We start from the raw sequence: 15,367 nt of genomic DNA, 5'->3' as shown, positions 1-15,367 counted from the left end.
TGTCTCGGTTCTCATCAAAGCCCTTAACAAAATAGCCTATCAAAATTGTAAATTTCATTTTTTACAGGCCTAGAAGTTTATTTTGATCAAGAAAATAAACTTCAATTGATTTAAAGAACCGCAAAAATTTCAAAACTCCTATTTTAAACTATGATTCTCATGAAACGTTGCTATAACACGATACTTAGTTATTAGAAATAGTGTTCATACATTTTCACAACTTTTGTTCATTCATAATTTTAAACTTTAAAATGATTGTAAAAGTTGACAAATTTTTATAAAATTATCTACGTATTTTTCCAAAGAAGTTATGCTCAAAGGTTTCTAAAGAATTCCATGCACTAGACAATATTCTTACAGCTTCCTCTGTCTGGCTCTTCTGGTACAGAGACTACCAGTCCACCAAGGCATAAGGAGGCACCAAAATAGACTTGTAAGAGGAAAATACAATAGTAGTTCAATTACTGGTTTGTAAGCAAGGATTTTCAGAGTCATAATACATCAGAATTAATGGTAGCAAATATATGTGTTGTTGCCTTATTTCAAAAGCATTATTCTTACTTTTAGGAAATATCCATATCCGTTATGGTGAGCACAGTCTATACTATAATGAATTACATAACTTTTTTTTTTTGCCTGATGTATCAAAAACTTAGGTGAGAAGTCATAGTTCTAGGTAAGCAAAGCCAGACATCCCACTGAGATTTACCTGTGGCTCTGGTTAAGTAACTCCATCTCCTGTCAAGTTTCCTTAACTATAAAGTAAACTAATGATATGTCACCTCTTTCAAGGGAATTTTGGAGAGTTAATGAATGCACAGTGAGCAATTTAAGGATCAAACACACTGGGCAAAAGACTAAATTTTTATTATAGTGGATACTCGCAGCCTTATGTAATCTGCCAGTCTAAACCATGTGCTGCTTTGGCACATACTTACTGAAAATAGCAGACCAGTTTGTGAGCTGGCAAGCTCTCAACACAGCAGATGGACATGCAATGAAATAACTAGCAAAGAGACCTTGTTTCAACATCAAATATGTTTCCTCAGGGCCAGATTCCTGGGCGAAAATGTTTTAGTGATGCTGCTGCAAGTAAGGTACGTGGTATGTGTCCTTTCCATTAAGCCTTAGCTAACTTTTTCCATCTCTTGTGGGAAGTTATTTCAGGCATTCACGCATTTCAGATATTGAAAAATTCATATTTAAAAGTCACAATGGCTTGGATATTTTGGCGAAGAGTTGTGAAACACCAGTGAAGAATGAGATTTAAATAATACTTATTTTTTTCATGATAAGAAGCTACAGTTATCTAGTCCCTTGAGCAAATGGGAGATTTATCGCACACTCTGTCACAATACTCTTTATTCAAAGTTTGTAATCTTTTAGTGTCTCAGTGCAATGTCATTGCACTCTTTACTAATCAGAATATTCCAGATATTTTTGGCTAGCTCCTTTGAAAAGTAATACATCCACACGGTGAGATAAAAAGAATAGAAACTCTCAAAATTAAGGGGAATCTCAGATAATTTTCAGCTATTGTCAAATGGGATCCCTTCATATTTTAGCATTAATATTACAATTAAAATCAGAGAAATGTATGTGGAATATATGTCTGCAGAAGCAAATGGATATCTTAAAATTAATAGTACAGTCCACAATTTAAGGAATTAAATCATTAAGGTGTTTCATAGGCTGATCTGAATTTTTTTTGTTCTGTAATAAGTTTTATTATAATATTTGTTATTGATACAAATTTCATTGTGATTCCTAGACACATCATAAGCCCATCAGCATTGGGAAGCTTTTTGAGAATTCAATTAAGAATAGAAACTAAATAATACACACTTATGACAAAAAGGCAATCAAACAATGAAAAGTACAAATTTTTTTTTCTCCAGTAGAAAACCACTAGTGCCTCTCTGAATATATAACCACTTAATAGTTTCTTTTATTTGTTCAGAAATCCTTCATGTGTGTTTTTAAATTTAAAATTTTATTTATGTTTATATGTTTAAAATAGTATATTTTGGAAGTCTGCATATGAAATGCACATCTATTTTTAATAGCTTCATATTAATTATTATATAAAAGAACTAAAATTTATTTTAAAAGTCCCTCATTAGTGGCCTTTTAAATATCTGATAAGGGTCTCATTACTGGTCTTTTTCTGAAATTTCTTGGATATTGTCACATATTTATTCCCCCCTATGAACCCTGGTGTCATTTTGTCAAGTGCCCCCAAGTGAAAAGTCTGATGGAATTTTAATTGGTATTGAATAGAATTTATGAATTTATTTTGTAAGAATTATAATAATATAGCTTCTTATCAAAGAACATTGTCTTTCTTACTACACCTACAAGACTATTGCTATCATTTGTAAAATGCCTGGCATATAATAGATCATGGATTTATAGTGTTTTTCATATAGATTTCATGCATATCTGGTTAGGTATACTCAATGATTATGATTGTTACTAATATTATTTATGTGCATATAAGTGATAATAATTTTTTTCTTTATATTTTAACCTGCCATTGTTTATATATAGGGAAGCCAATTTCTGTATTAATTGGCTCTCTATTCACTTTGTTAAATTCTTTCACTGCTTGTTGATTATAGTTTATTATCTTGAGTTTTCTTGCTTATATAGTCATACCATCTGCATAAAGTGTTAAATTGTCATTCTTGCAAATATGTATGCCACTTATTTCCCTCTCTTCTTTAATTGCGCTGGCTAGATTTTCCAGAATATTGTTCAATAGTACTGATAAAGGAAGCATCTGTTTCATTTCTAGCACTTAAATAAAATGTGTTTAGTGTTAAGCTGTTAAAATGTATGTTGACTTTTGGGTTTTAATAGCTCGATCTCTATATTATTATGTCAAAAAATAATCCATCTATTTTTAGGATAGTAAAGATTTTTATTTGGCCACTAACACATGTTTATTTTGAGGGACAGATTTTATGGTGGCTGTTTCCCTTCACTCATTGTACACATTTCCACTCTATGGATTTTGGAATAAGTCACATGACTTGCTTTGACCATAGGTGCAGAAGCTTTAAATGGGTTTGTATCGTTTTGCCCATCCTTACCTCTCTGTCCCATGTCATTTAGAACAGCATGCTCCAGATGTATTTGTCCTTCACCCTGGGTCCTCAGAGGATCCTGTCGGTCCAACTCAGCTCAACATAGCCTAGCAAAGCTCAGTAGAATCCAGTCATATGGCATCCCATAGAACTAATGTGAGGAGTGAGTGACTAAATATTTATTAGCTTTCCTGTAGATACAAATTCAATATTTATAACTGTCTTTGGTTGTATGATAACTAATACATTATTTTAGCTTGTTTTATGAAAGTAAATGACCTTTCCTATGTCTGGGATGAAACCTGTCTGTCCACAGAATGTTATTTTGTACATCTACTTAATTTGATTTGATATTTTCTTTTGAAATTTGGTATCATTTTAGTAAGTGAGATTTGTCTATAGTTATTTTGGCTGTCTGGCTTGGTATCTTGGTCAAGTTTTACTATTGGTGATATGACAGGCTTTAAAAATGAATTTAGAAGCTTTGTTCTGAAAGTTATGTTTCAGATAAGTTGAAATAATATTTGGATTTGTTTATTCATTGTTTTTATTTGAAATAACTTACCAACAAAACAATACAGACTTGTTCATTTTTTATAGATAGCTCTTTGATAGTGTGACAATATAGTCTTTGTTTATTGGTCTATTAAAAGTTTATATATATTTTACTAAAAACATTTCACAGATTTTCGAATTTATTTGCCTAGCATTTTGCAATATACTCCCTTATAATTCTTTCCATTTTTGTTCCTATATTTAGTTATTTCCTTATGTTTATTTTAAATTTTATTTATTCTCTTGGACTAATTAAACATATATCTATTCTGACACTTATGAATATATTGCCTAATGTCCATCCAGTGGCCAAGAAGATATATTTACAATAGAAATTATAGTAACTCTTTCTCCTGATTAACCATTGCCAGATGATTCCCATTAAAACTGTCATTCTCAAATCACCTTGTGAACATGTTTATTCTTTCCATTAGAACTGACTTTCTTGCTAGTCTTGAAAACATGTTGTCCCTGCTTGAGGTCTTTGAATTTGCTCTTTCTCTGGTCTAGAACATTCTTCCTCTATAACTCAGATTCTAGACTTCAGCTGCACGTGGAAATCAACTGAAATGTTATGAAAGAATATTGATGCCTGAGACCCACCTTTAGGGGTTCTGATATAATCCATGTATGTCGCCTAGGAAATGCAATTTTTGAGACCCTCTTGATGCCTTTTAATGTGTAGAGAAGTTGAAGATTCACTTTCCAAGGTCAATGATTCCAACCACAGATGCACATTTCAGGCTGCCAAGGGAGCTTTAATATAAACATGGCTGCGCTCTAACCCAAATCAATAAAATTAGATTTTTGAAAATGGGAAGTAGGAATGGTTGAATATTTCCAAAAGCTTCTCAGTTGAATCCAATGTGTAACTGGGTAGAGGTACACTTTCCTCCATATTCCTACGCAGATTCCTGTCACTTCTAAGATAACAATTAAAAAATTACTTGAGAAAGTCTTCTCTGACCACTATATATAACTTGCTTCAGTATTGTGAGTCCTCAACCTTAATATAGGTTATGTTTATTACCTAATTTTTAGAACTTTCCACAATCAAAAGAATATTGAATAGAATAAATGAATACATTTATTTTGGCCTGAGTTTTTTCTGCTATTTTTTCTCTATGTATTATTAACTCCTATGACTGATGTGCCTAGAACAATATCCAAAATTGAATTAATAAATTGTATGCTCTCTTGGCTTCACTCAGTAAACTTGGAATAATTTGTTATTAATTTTGTAATTCTTGCTTTGTTTTATTTAGAATTTGGATACTATATATTTGTACCCTGTACTTTATGTACCCTGTACTTTATATCATGGTATCATTTTGTTTTTGATGTCTCCTGTATAGGCAAGTAGTTGGCTATAGCTCCAACCTTTTTGGAATTGGAAGAAGGTATAAGTTTCTATTCATCTTCTGTCTTTTCTTATGTAAATTATCTTGTTCTTTATAGTTACATCTAGTAATTTTTTTAAAAAATTACATATTGGTATCAGTTTTGAGTTGCATGGTTGCAAACAAGAGATCACCCAGTATTTTATGTAGTGAATAACTTTCATAAAAATTTAAGCACCTCATAAAGAAAAACTACAAAAAAGCCAAGAAAGACCTTCAAATTTAAGAATAGGTATCAGTGCTCCATCTAGGTTCTAGGTTCTAGGATGTACCAGGTTGGAGAATTATTTTAGACTGAATAATATGGAAAAAATTATTGGATAAAGTATCAGAACTGCAAGATGAAATCTAACATACTTTTCAATGCAGAGGTAAGAAATGAGGCCATGACTTAAAATGAAGAAATCAGTTTGTATTAGATTCTACGGTTGTTTGACCAAGAATGAAATTAGATCAATTGGATAGAAAGATATGGTCAATTTCAGGAATAGGGTCATGAGTCTGTGCCCACATATGCTGGACTATTACCACTGGGATTTCTACAAAAACCAGTAACTTCAAAAAACCATGCCCTGAGGAAATGGATACACAGGAAAAACATTCATCCTTTAGTATTAAGAGATGGAAAAGAAAATTATCTTTTGTTACCTGGTCTCTTGTTAAGAATGAATATGTCTCCTCAAAATTTGTAAACGTTGGCTTGAACTTTAAGTAGGTTTCAGGTTCAAATTTATTTTATCCACACAATCTGAGAATCTTTCAAACAACAATTAAAAGTAAATTTTTCTCTCATAATAATGATGGATCTGTTGTGTAACACAGAACAAAAACAAAGTCATTCTAGAGCACTCTAGGGTTACTTTGGGTAGTGATCTGTGGATTGGTGCTGGTTCATGAACTGATTGCTACTGATCAGTGATAAGGTAAGTACAGAAATTGAGAGTGTTAGAAATGTTATAGCTATTTGACAGAATAATTAATGTAAAATTGATCTAATATATTTTTTAAAACCTAGCAGTTTTATTTTTAAGTCTCTGTTAATTCAATTTATTCTAATAATTACTTTTTATTTTTTTTTATAAAAGTATAGATCTATGATGATTTGAAATAAGTGGCTCTTCTACTGGTACTTTGAGAGGTAAACATGACCAATGCAAGGTGGAAAATAATTCAATAGATAAAATCTATCTCACAATGCAAAATTACAAAACACATGGAGAGATAAAAATACACTATGATTAGGTGTTTGTACAAGAAAAATAGCAAGATTAGACTCTAGATAACATAATTCATATGCTTAGTAAGTGGAAAAATTGCAGAATAGAAAATCAAAAAAATAGAACAAGATGATATAAAATAAAGCATAAGTTAATTGAACAGAAATATTTAATTTTAAGAAATGAAAACAGAATTAAATAAAGTCTTAGTTGACAAGTTAACCAGCTGACTAGACATAGTTGAATAGAGAGTTAGCAAAATAAAAGAATTTGAAAATTGTTTTGAATATAGCTAGAGTAAAAGACATGAAATATGAAAGAGGTTAAGATAAAGGTTAGACACAATGAATAGCCTCTAAATAACTGCGCAATGTTCTAAAAAGGAAAGTATAGAAATAATTGTATTTGAATTTGAATTTCAAATACAATTTGAATAATTGTATTTGATGGCCCAAAATTTCTCAGCATTATTAATCCATGAATTCTCAGAAGTGGGATACACTGAGGCACCTGGCTGGTTCTTTCCATGGAGCATGTGATCCTTAATCTTGGGATTGTAAATTTGAACCCCATGCTGGGTGTAGAGATTACTTAAAAATAGCTTTTTTTTTTTTTTAAGTGGGATACAAAATAAATCCTTAGCAAGATAATTAAATATATTATAGCAGGGCAGCCCAGGTGGCTCATAGGTTTAGCGCTGCTTTCGGCCCAGGATGTGATCCTGGAGACCCAGGATCGAGTCCCACCTCGGGCTCCCTGCATGGAGCCTGCTTCTCCCTCTGCCTGTGTCTCTGACTCTCTCTCTGTGTCTCTTGTGAATAAATAAATAAAATTTTTAGGAAAAAAATATTATAGCAAAGTTCACTAAAAAAAGGAGGAGACCATCTTAAATGCAAACAGAGATTATAAATAGGATTACCTGAAAAAGAATGATATTTAGGATTACAGGTAAATTTTCAAGAATACCACAGAAGCCATAAATTAATGGGAGAGGGTAGGTGGGAGATATCTTTAAAGAGTGGAGAGAAGGGGTGCCCTAGGTAGCTCGGTGGTTAAGCATCTGACTTCTGCCTTCCTCTCAGGTCATATCCTGGGCATCCAACCCCATGTTGGGCTCCCTGCTCAGAGGAGAGCCAGTTTCTCGCTCTTCCTCTACCTGCAGCTCTATCAAATGATTAAATAAAATATTTAAAAAAAATTTTTTTTAAATAAAGAGTGGAAAGAAAATATTTGTTAAGCCTCAGTTTTATATATACTTAGCTTGTAATTTAGGGAGATAAAGGAAAAAGAGACAGTTTCAGAAAATGAGATAGAGGAAAGGCTGAACGATCAGAGAATAAATTAAGAGAATAAAGGAATGAGATACATAAAGCAAAGATGAACAATAAAAACTGATACATGTGTAGGCAAATGAATAGTCTATTACAGTAAAAATAGTTATTTTACTAATGAATACTGAATATTATATAAAATGTAAATAGTTTTTGGATTTGGGGATTTAAAAATTGGAAATTTTGTGAGGATGGGAAAAATAATTACTGTCATTTGCCTAGGCTATTTAGAGAGATTAAAAGTGATTAATATCCAAAGAAGAGAAATAAAATGATTAATTTCCATAGCAGTATAACAAAAATGTAATAGAGAACACTTGACCAATCTAAAAAAATAAAAGTCATCAAAATATAGGGGAAAGGAAAGCAAATGAAGGGAAATAGGAAGCAAAAAAATAATAATAATGTGGGAGTAAAAATCAATAAACATAACAAATATAAATGCACTGAACATTGTATTTAAAAGATAAAGTTATTTTTAAACTGATAAACCAACAATCTAAATAGCCCAATATATGTCCAGTAATATGAAAATAAATATACTTGTAAAGCTAATATACAGATCTAAAATGGATATTTAAAAATAAAATAGGAGGAACATACCCCATAACACCTCTGAATTTTTGTTTCATTTAACATAGCTCCAAATAAATACAGACACTGATTGGCAAAATTATCAGGATAAAAGGACAAATCCACCACTACAGATTTTAGTATATATATTTAGTTATTAATAAATTAGGAAGAAATTAAATTGGTAAGACAATAAACTACTGGAATAAATATACATTCTTATGGATATATACAATACCCCTATCATTTAGAGAATTTGCATTTTTCCAGGCACACATTATATACTTAATGAAAATTGAACACGTACTAGGTCACAGAAGCAATCTTAACAGCAGCAACAACAAAATTCTAGGGGAGTAATTGTTGCTTGGAATGTGTTTTCTAACCTAGAAGGAGCTAAAATAAAGATAAATAAGAAAAAGTCAACCCCAAAACCTATTTAACAATTTTTTAAATTTGTTTTTTATTTTTATTTTATGATAGTCACAGAGAGAGAGAGAGAGAGAGAGAGAGAGAGAGAGAGGCTGAGACACAGGCAGAGGGAGAAGCAGGCTCCATGCACCAGGAGCCCGACGTGGGATTCGATCCCAGGTCTCCAGGATCGCGCCCTAGGCCAAAGGCAGGCGCCAAACCCTTGCGCCACCCAGGGATCCCCCAAAACCTATTTAATAGGTTATTTTTGAATAATAACTGGTGGGTCGTATGAGAAATTATAATAAAAACTAGAAATATTTAGAATTGTACAATAATGAAAATGTTAAATGTGTGGGATGTTGCTAAAGTGATAGATACCCAAAGAAAAATCTAAGTTTTAAATATTTACATAAGAAAAAAAGTGAAAACCTAGAGAGTTTCTAAAATTTATAACATAACCAAAACTCCTCAAAAAATAGACTCTTTTATAGATGATTTTATGGGTATATTGTATATTGTATTTAAGCAATATAAGACCAATATTATAAAAATTCTTCTAAAGAAGGAAACAATTTAGTGCTTACCAAATCGTTTTATGAGGGTGATATACATTTATATTAAACAATGCAATATGTATCGGAGAAACTATAATTAAAACCAATCCTATTTATGAATATAGATGAATACATCAAAATTTCAATAAATGAAGGAAAAACCAATGATAAAATGTACTACATATTGTATCACTAGAAATGGAAAAAAATATTTTCCTTGATAAAGGTTATTTACCATAAATTTTCACAATATTATTCTTCAAAGTGAATGCAATAACTGCCCCTAAATCTATATACAAGGTAAAATGCCTTCTATCACACTTCTGTTCAATAATGAACAGATATTAGGTATTCTAAACATTGAAATAAGTAAAAGAAAAACATAGAAATTTAAAAAGAAAAGAAAAAGATAGTTTTCAGACAGGAATTGTCTACCTATAAATTCCAGGCATATCTATGGAAATATTAGTGGATACAATATGTTATTCTAAATCAGACTATATTTTATGCCAGCAAAGCATTATTAAGACATGTAAGTATAATTTAATATAAAGATAATACCAGAAAAGTAATAAAGACTATAGAATACCTAAGATTAAATCTAACATCAGTAAATAGTATAAAATGTATACATAGAGGATGAGATGTAAATAGATACGTTGATAATTGGGGACACTTAATATGATACAATGCAAACTCTTCCGTAAAATTCAAACAAAATTTTAAAGATTATTCTGCATAACAACTGATCCTAAAATATGTGAAAGAAATAAGGGCCTATAATAAGTGTGGTGATTTTGAAGAAAAGGGACAATATTGGAACTGTTTTATAATTAAGAATAAGTATAATGTTAATATGATTCAGGTGACTTAGCATTGGCAAAAAAAAAAAAAAGGACAAAAAATCAGCATTGTATTACTTAATTTCATTTGGTTTAATATCTCTATAAATGAATTATTTGCAATTTGTAAATTAATTTCAATTTGTAAATGAGACCCACCTAAATATGGCAATTAGATGTATGTAATTGAAGACATTAAAAATCAATGGGAAAGGGGCACCTGGCTGGTTCAGTGGTTGAGTGTGCCTTCAGCTCAGGGCGTGATCCTGGGGTCTTGAGATTGAATCCCGCATCGGGCTCCCCCACAGGGAGCCCGCTTCTCCCTCTGCATGTTTCTGCCTCTCTCTGTGTGTCTGTCATGAATAAATAAATAAGATATTTTTAAAAATCAATGGGAAAAATAAATATTCAATAAATTTTCCGGCAAAAAATTGCTTGCCCCCCATTTACCCCCAAATAGGAAAGAAAAATTATTCTTATTTTAAAACATTCACAAAAATAAATTCCAGATAGCTTAATCACCCAAGATACAAAACACTTACAGAAGCAAACACGAAAAAAAACATAAATAAGAGAAAAATACAAACCACAAATAGAAATATGTGTAACACATGTGACTTTCAAAGATTAGTGTTATAAAGACTGCATATGTATATTAAGAAAGAAAGACCCTATTAAAATAAGTGGTTAAGTTTTTTTTTAATTTTATTTATTTATGATAGTCACAGAGAGAGAGAGAGAGAGAGAGAGGCAGAGACACAGGCAGAGGGAGAAGCAGGCTCCACGCACCGGGAGCCCGACGTGGGATTCGATCCCGGGTCTCCAGGATCGCGCCCTGGGCCAAAGGCAGGCGCTAAACCACTGCGCCACCCAGGGATCCCTAAGTGGTTAAGTTTGAATAGGAAGTTCACATAAGTCGAAAACCAAATGGCCAGTTAATATATAACGAGGCATTTAATTTGGCTATTAATCAAGAAAACACTAATTAAACTACAATTAACTATTTTTTCAGACCAATTCGGTTAGCAATCCTTTAAAAGGATTGGGAAAGGGAAGGAGAAATGAATTCTCTCATACAATTTTTAAGACAAGAAAAGAAAAACAGAAAAAATACCATTGGAGGTGGTGAGATAGCTTTTCTGTCACCAAGAGTTTTCATGGGCCACGCTCTCTAGAAACCCTAATCCCCTATCACAGTGCATGTCTTCCACTCTCTTATTGCTCTTTGCCAAATGAATGATGGTTCTCTTTCTAGCTGCTCACAGGTATTTGGTCCTTGTTCTGTTGAACACTACAAAAAACTGTTCCCATGCTTAAAAATAACAGATGACAATGACAGCATAGTTTTATATTCATAATTATGGAATGATTTCTGAAGCTAATGCCTATTATTTACATTCAAGATTTAATAGATCAATCAGGCATTTACCAATTGAAGCAGCTCATTTATAGAGTGTATGAAAATAAATGGAAATAAACAAAATGACATCAATTTCTCCAAACCATTTTTCTGTTCCCTTTCAAATATTCCAAATTTATTTAAAGATTACCTTTTAATGAGATCTATTCTTTTCTTAAAAAAAAAAAAAACCTTTGGGTGAATTTTATTTATATACAATAAAATACACTCATTTTAAGTATAAGTTTAGGTAAAAGTTGACAAATATATTATCTTGTGTAACCCATTGCCACAATCAAGATATAGAACATTTTAATCACCCCAAAAGTTTCCACAAGCTCACTGGCAATCAACTCCTTCCTAGAGTTTCCATCCTCCTCCACTCCAGCAAACCTCTGATCCATTTTAAAATCTACTTGAGTAGATTTGCCTTTTCTAGATTTTTATATACATACAGAACCACATTGTATTTATGTTATCTTTTGTAATTGAGTTTATCTACTTAGCATAATGTTTTTGAGATAATCCATATTACTTTTCAGGCCAAGTAATATTTCATTATGTGGGTATGCCATATCTTGTATATCCATCTCTCTTATCATGTACATTTTGGTTGTTTCTAGGTTCTGACTGTTAATAAAATTGCTATGATCATTCCTGTAAAAATCTTTATGTAGGCATATATTCCTCTTTAATTGAATTTCAAAATAAATAACAAACTCAAAAATATTAAAAGATGAAGAATGAAAAACCTCCCTCCAGCTCAATCCAACAAGTAACGGTGTTAGTGGGTTCTTTATTCTTCCAGATAATTATTACGCAAACAGAAGCCAGTAGAGTTGTATGTCCTTTTTTCTTACCCCTTCCCACCAAAGGTGGCATATTATACACATTTTTTGTAACTTGCTTCTTTACTTTTTATTTTTTTTTAATCAACATAAAATTGTTTTTTTTGAGGTACAGTTATTTGAATTTTAACAATTCAATTTAATGTGTAGATTTGTGTTATCACAATCACAGAAAAAATATAAACTATCTCCCCTATATCATAAAATTTCCTAGTGTTACCACTTTGTAGTAAAATCCTTCACCGACTCCAAATGCCTGAAACTCACCGAGGTGTTCTCTATCACTATAGTCTTGTTGAGAACATACTGGAACCATACACCATACTTTTTGATACTGGTTCTATTACTCAGAGTAATGTCTTCAAGATTCATAGTTACCTATCAAGAGCTAATTGTACATATCAATAGTTAGCTTCTTATTTTGTTTTGAAATATTTTCTTTCACATTTGACTTTAATTGTAAGGTTTCTTCCCATGCACTTAAAGATATTTTAGTGAAGTTTACATTGTAAGATGACCTCTTTGATAAAGAAAATATAAACATAGTATACAGAATCCTCATAAATCTCATACCCACGTTGTCCTATTGTCAATTTCTTTTTTTTTTACATTTTTTTATTTTTATTTTTTATTTATGATAGTCACAGAGAGAGAGAGAGAGAGAGGCAGAGACACAGGCAGAGGGAGAAGCAGGCTCCATGCACCGGGAGCCTGACGTGGGATTCGATCCCGGGTCTCCAGGATCGCGCCCTGGGCCAAAGGCAGGCGCCAAACCGCTGCGCCACCCAGGGATCCCGTTAATTTCTTATATTAGTATATTTATCACTATTAAGGAACCAATATAGATATTACAAAGTCCTTACATTATTCATTTTTCTTTCATTTTACCTTTCGTTAACGGAATCATGTCGTGTTCCAGTTCTTTCTCAGGTCTCCTCTCTTTCTCCTGTCGTCCGTTCTCCTTTCCCATGTGTGTTTCTCTCGGTTCCTCCACCATGACAAGTGTATAGACTTGAACGCTCTGTGGTGTACTTGCAAGAACTGTGAAGTCCATATTCTTCCAAATGAAACCAAAAAAGAAGTCACCCCACATGTCTAAAAACTGTTGCTTCTCCTCCTCTGAAACTTCAGACTCCAACAATTTCCAAATATAATAGCTTTGTTCTCTTTAGTTTCTGTGATGGAAAATGTTATAAAGGAAATTTTACACCAGGCTTCTGGTTACATTAGAAGTCAAGTCCATTAGGGATTTTCTTTTCTTTCTTTCTTTCTTTTTTTTTCCAATTGGTTGTTGAGATGGTTCAAAAACCAGTTTTTAAGCTGTGGTCTTTTCAAACACATCTTCTGCACATAAATCACACATTCCAATAAAGCATTTTTCAAGACTGTTGACCACTTGAATTCCTTTGCTGTTGATGAATTAGCCTAACCGTTATTCAGGGATATTATTATATCTCCAATCCAGGATTTCTTTTTTCCTTTTTATGCTTACTTAACGTGAAGGTCCTGATTTTTTTTTTGGGGGGGGGGGGTTCCTGATTTTGTGTGAATTCATTACTTTGGATATGAGAAGTAGAAATTGCCAATAATGTGCTTTCCCTTTTCTGCACAAATTCTGGGAATATGTAAAATCCTTTCTTTCTTTTCTTTTTTTTTAATTTTATTTATTTGTGAGAGACAGAGAGAGAGAAGCAGAGACACAGGCAGATGGAGAGGCAGGCTCCATACAGGGAGCCCAACGTGAGACTTGATCCCAGGTCTCCAGGATCACACCCTGGGCTGAAGGCAACACTAAACCACGGAGCCACCTGGGCTGCCCAATCCTTCCTTTTTAAAACATGGTTTGAAGGAACAACTCTAAGTCCATTCAGGGCAGTACAATTTAGATGATCAATTGAACACTTCAGACCTAAAGGTTCATAAGATTCCATCTCATGTAGAATATTGTATATTAATTATTTTTACCGGATACTTTACAAATACTTCACCTCATCTTGTATGTAATCAATAATAATGTATTTTAGGGTAGAAAGACACAGATAAAATAATGTACTTTATCAATATAAAAAGTATATTTAAGTCCTTCAAAAGAATGCTTTTTCTGTGCCAAGTATCAATTCATGATACTGCATCACATTTGCTGATGTCTCCTTAGGCTCCTCTTGGCTGTGACAGTTTCTCGGACTCCCCTTATTTTTGACGGTCTTTATAGTTTTGAGGACATTGGTCAGGCATTTTATAGAACACCTCTCAATTGGGAATTGTCTGATGTTTTTCTTATGATTAGAAAAAGATTATGGGTCTTTGGGAAGATGGCAAAAATAAAATGCCACATTCATCACAAAATATCATGGATACTTACTATCAACTATTGATATTAACCTTGATCACCTGGCTAATCCATTCCTTTTACAGTGCTGAATAGCATTCCATTGTATGGATACAATACTGTTTGTTTAACCATTCACCTATTGAAAGGCTTTAAGGTTGTTTACAGCTTTAGAGATTATGAATAGTGTTACTATAAATAAAAACTTTACATGGGTTTGGGCAAAAACACAAATTTCCCTTTCTGTGGGGTAAATGTCCACTAGTAGGATTATTGGGACATAAGGTTAGAGTAGATTTAATTCTGTAAGAACCTGCCAAACTGTTTTCCAAGTGTACATTTGGCATTTCCACCAGCAGTAAATAAGAGTTCCTGTTCCATATTATTACCAACATTTGCTCTTCTTGGTATTTTCTGAAAGAATATTTTAGCCATTCAACCAGGTGTGTAGTGCTAACTCATCATGGTTTTTATTTGCGTCTTCCAGATGGCAAATGATGCTGTAAAACTTTTCATGTCTTTCTTGCCCAGCTGTACATCTTTGGTGAAGTGTCTATTTTAGTCATTTGTCCAGTTTTTAAAGTTGGTTGTTTATTTTCTTACTGTTTAGAGAATTTGGTACATATTCTGGATATAAATCCTTTGTCATATATGTGATTTCCAAAAATATCCATTGATTTTTTTTTCTTTTATGGATCATACTTTTAGTGTCATATCTAGAAACTCTTTAGCAAGGCCTAGTTCTCAAAAATATTCTCATATAATATCTTCTAAAAGTCGTATAGTTTTACATTTATATTGAAGTCTGTGATTTCA

The 15,367-nt window shown here is 32.3% G+C and overlaps 1 long non-coding RNA gene across 4 annotated transcripts in view; it reads right to left on the bottom strand.

The window, feature by feature from the left end:
- The window catches only part of LOC140624143 (uncharacterized), a 40,631-nt gene that overhangs the window by 4,851 nt on the left and 20,413 nt on the right, over positions 1–15,367 (bottom strand). Inside the window, exons 3-4 of one of the 4 annotated variants that reach the window (XR_012023671.1) lie at positions 10,135–10,328; positions 5,693–5,850 (exon numbers count right to left, since the gene is read on the bottom strand). This is a non-coding gene — a long non-coding RNA (uncharacterized lncRNA). Of the gene's footprint in view, positions 1–5,692; positions 5,851–8,472; positions 8,562–10,134; positions 10,329–15,367 lie in introns of all 4 variants that reach the window. The other 3 variants (XR_012023672.1, XR_012023670.1, XR_012023673.1) reach the window with 3 other exon arrangements.

This window comes from Canis lupus, chromosome 34 (assembly GCF_048164855.1).
Source record: "Canis lupus baileyi chromosome 34, mCanLup2.hap1, whole genome shotgun sequence".
In the NCBI taxonomy this organism is placed as follows: domain Eukaryota; kingdom Metazoa; phylum Chordata; class Mammalia; order Carnivora; family Canidae; genus Canis; species Canis lupus.
Note: the sequence above shows the minus strand (reverse complement) of the source record. Positions and strands in the feature narration are given on the sequence as shown.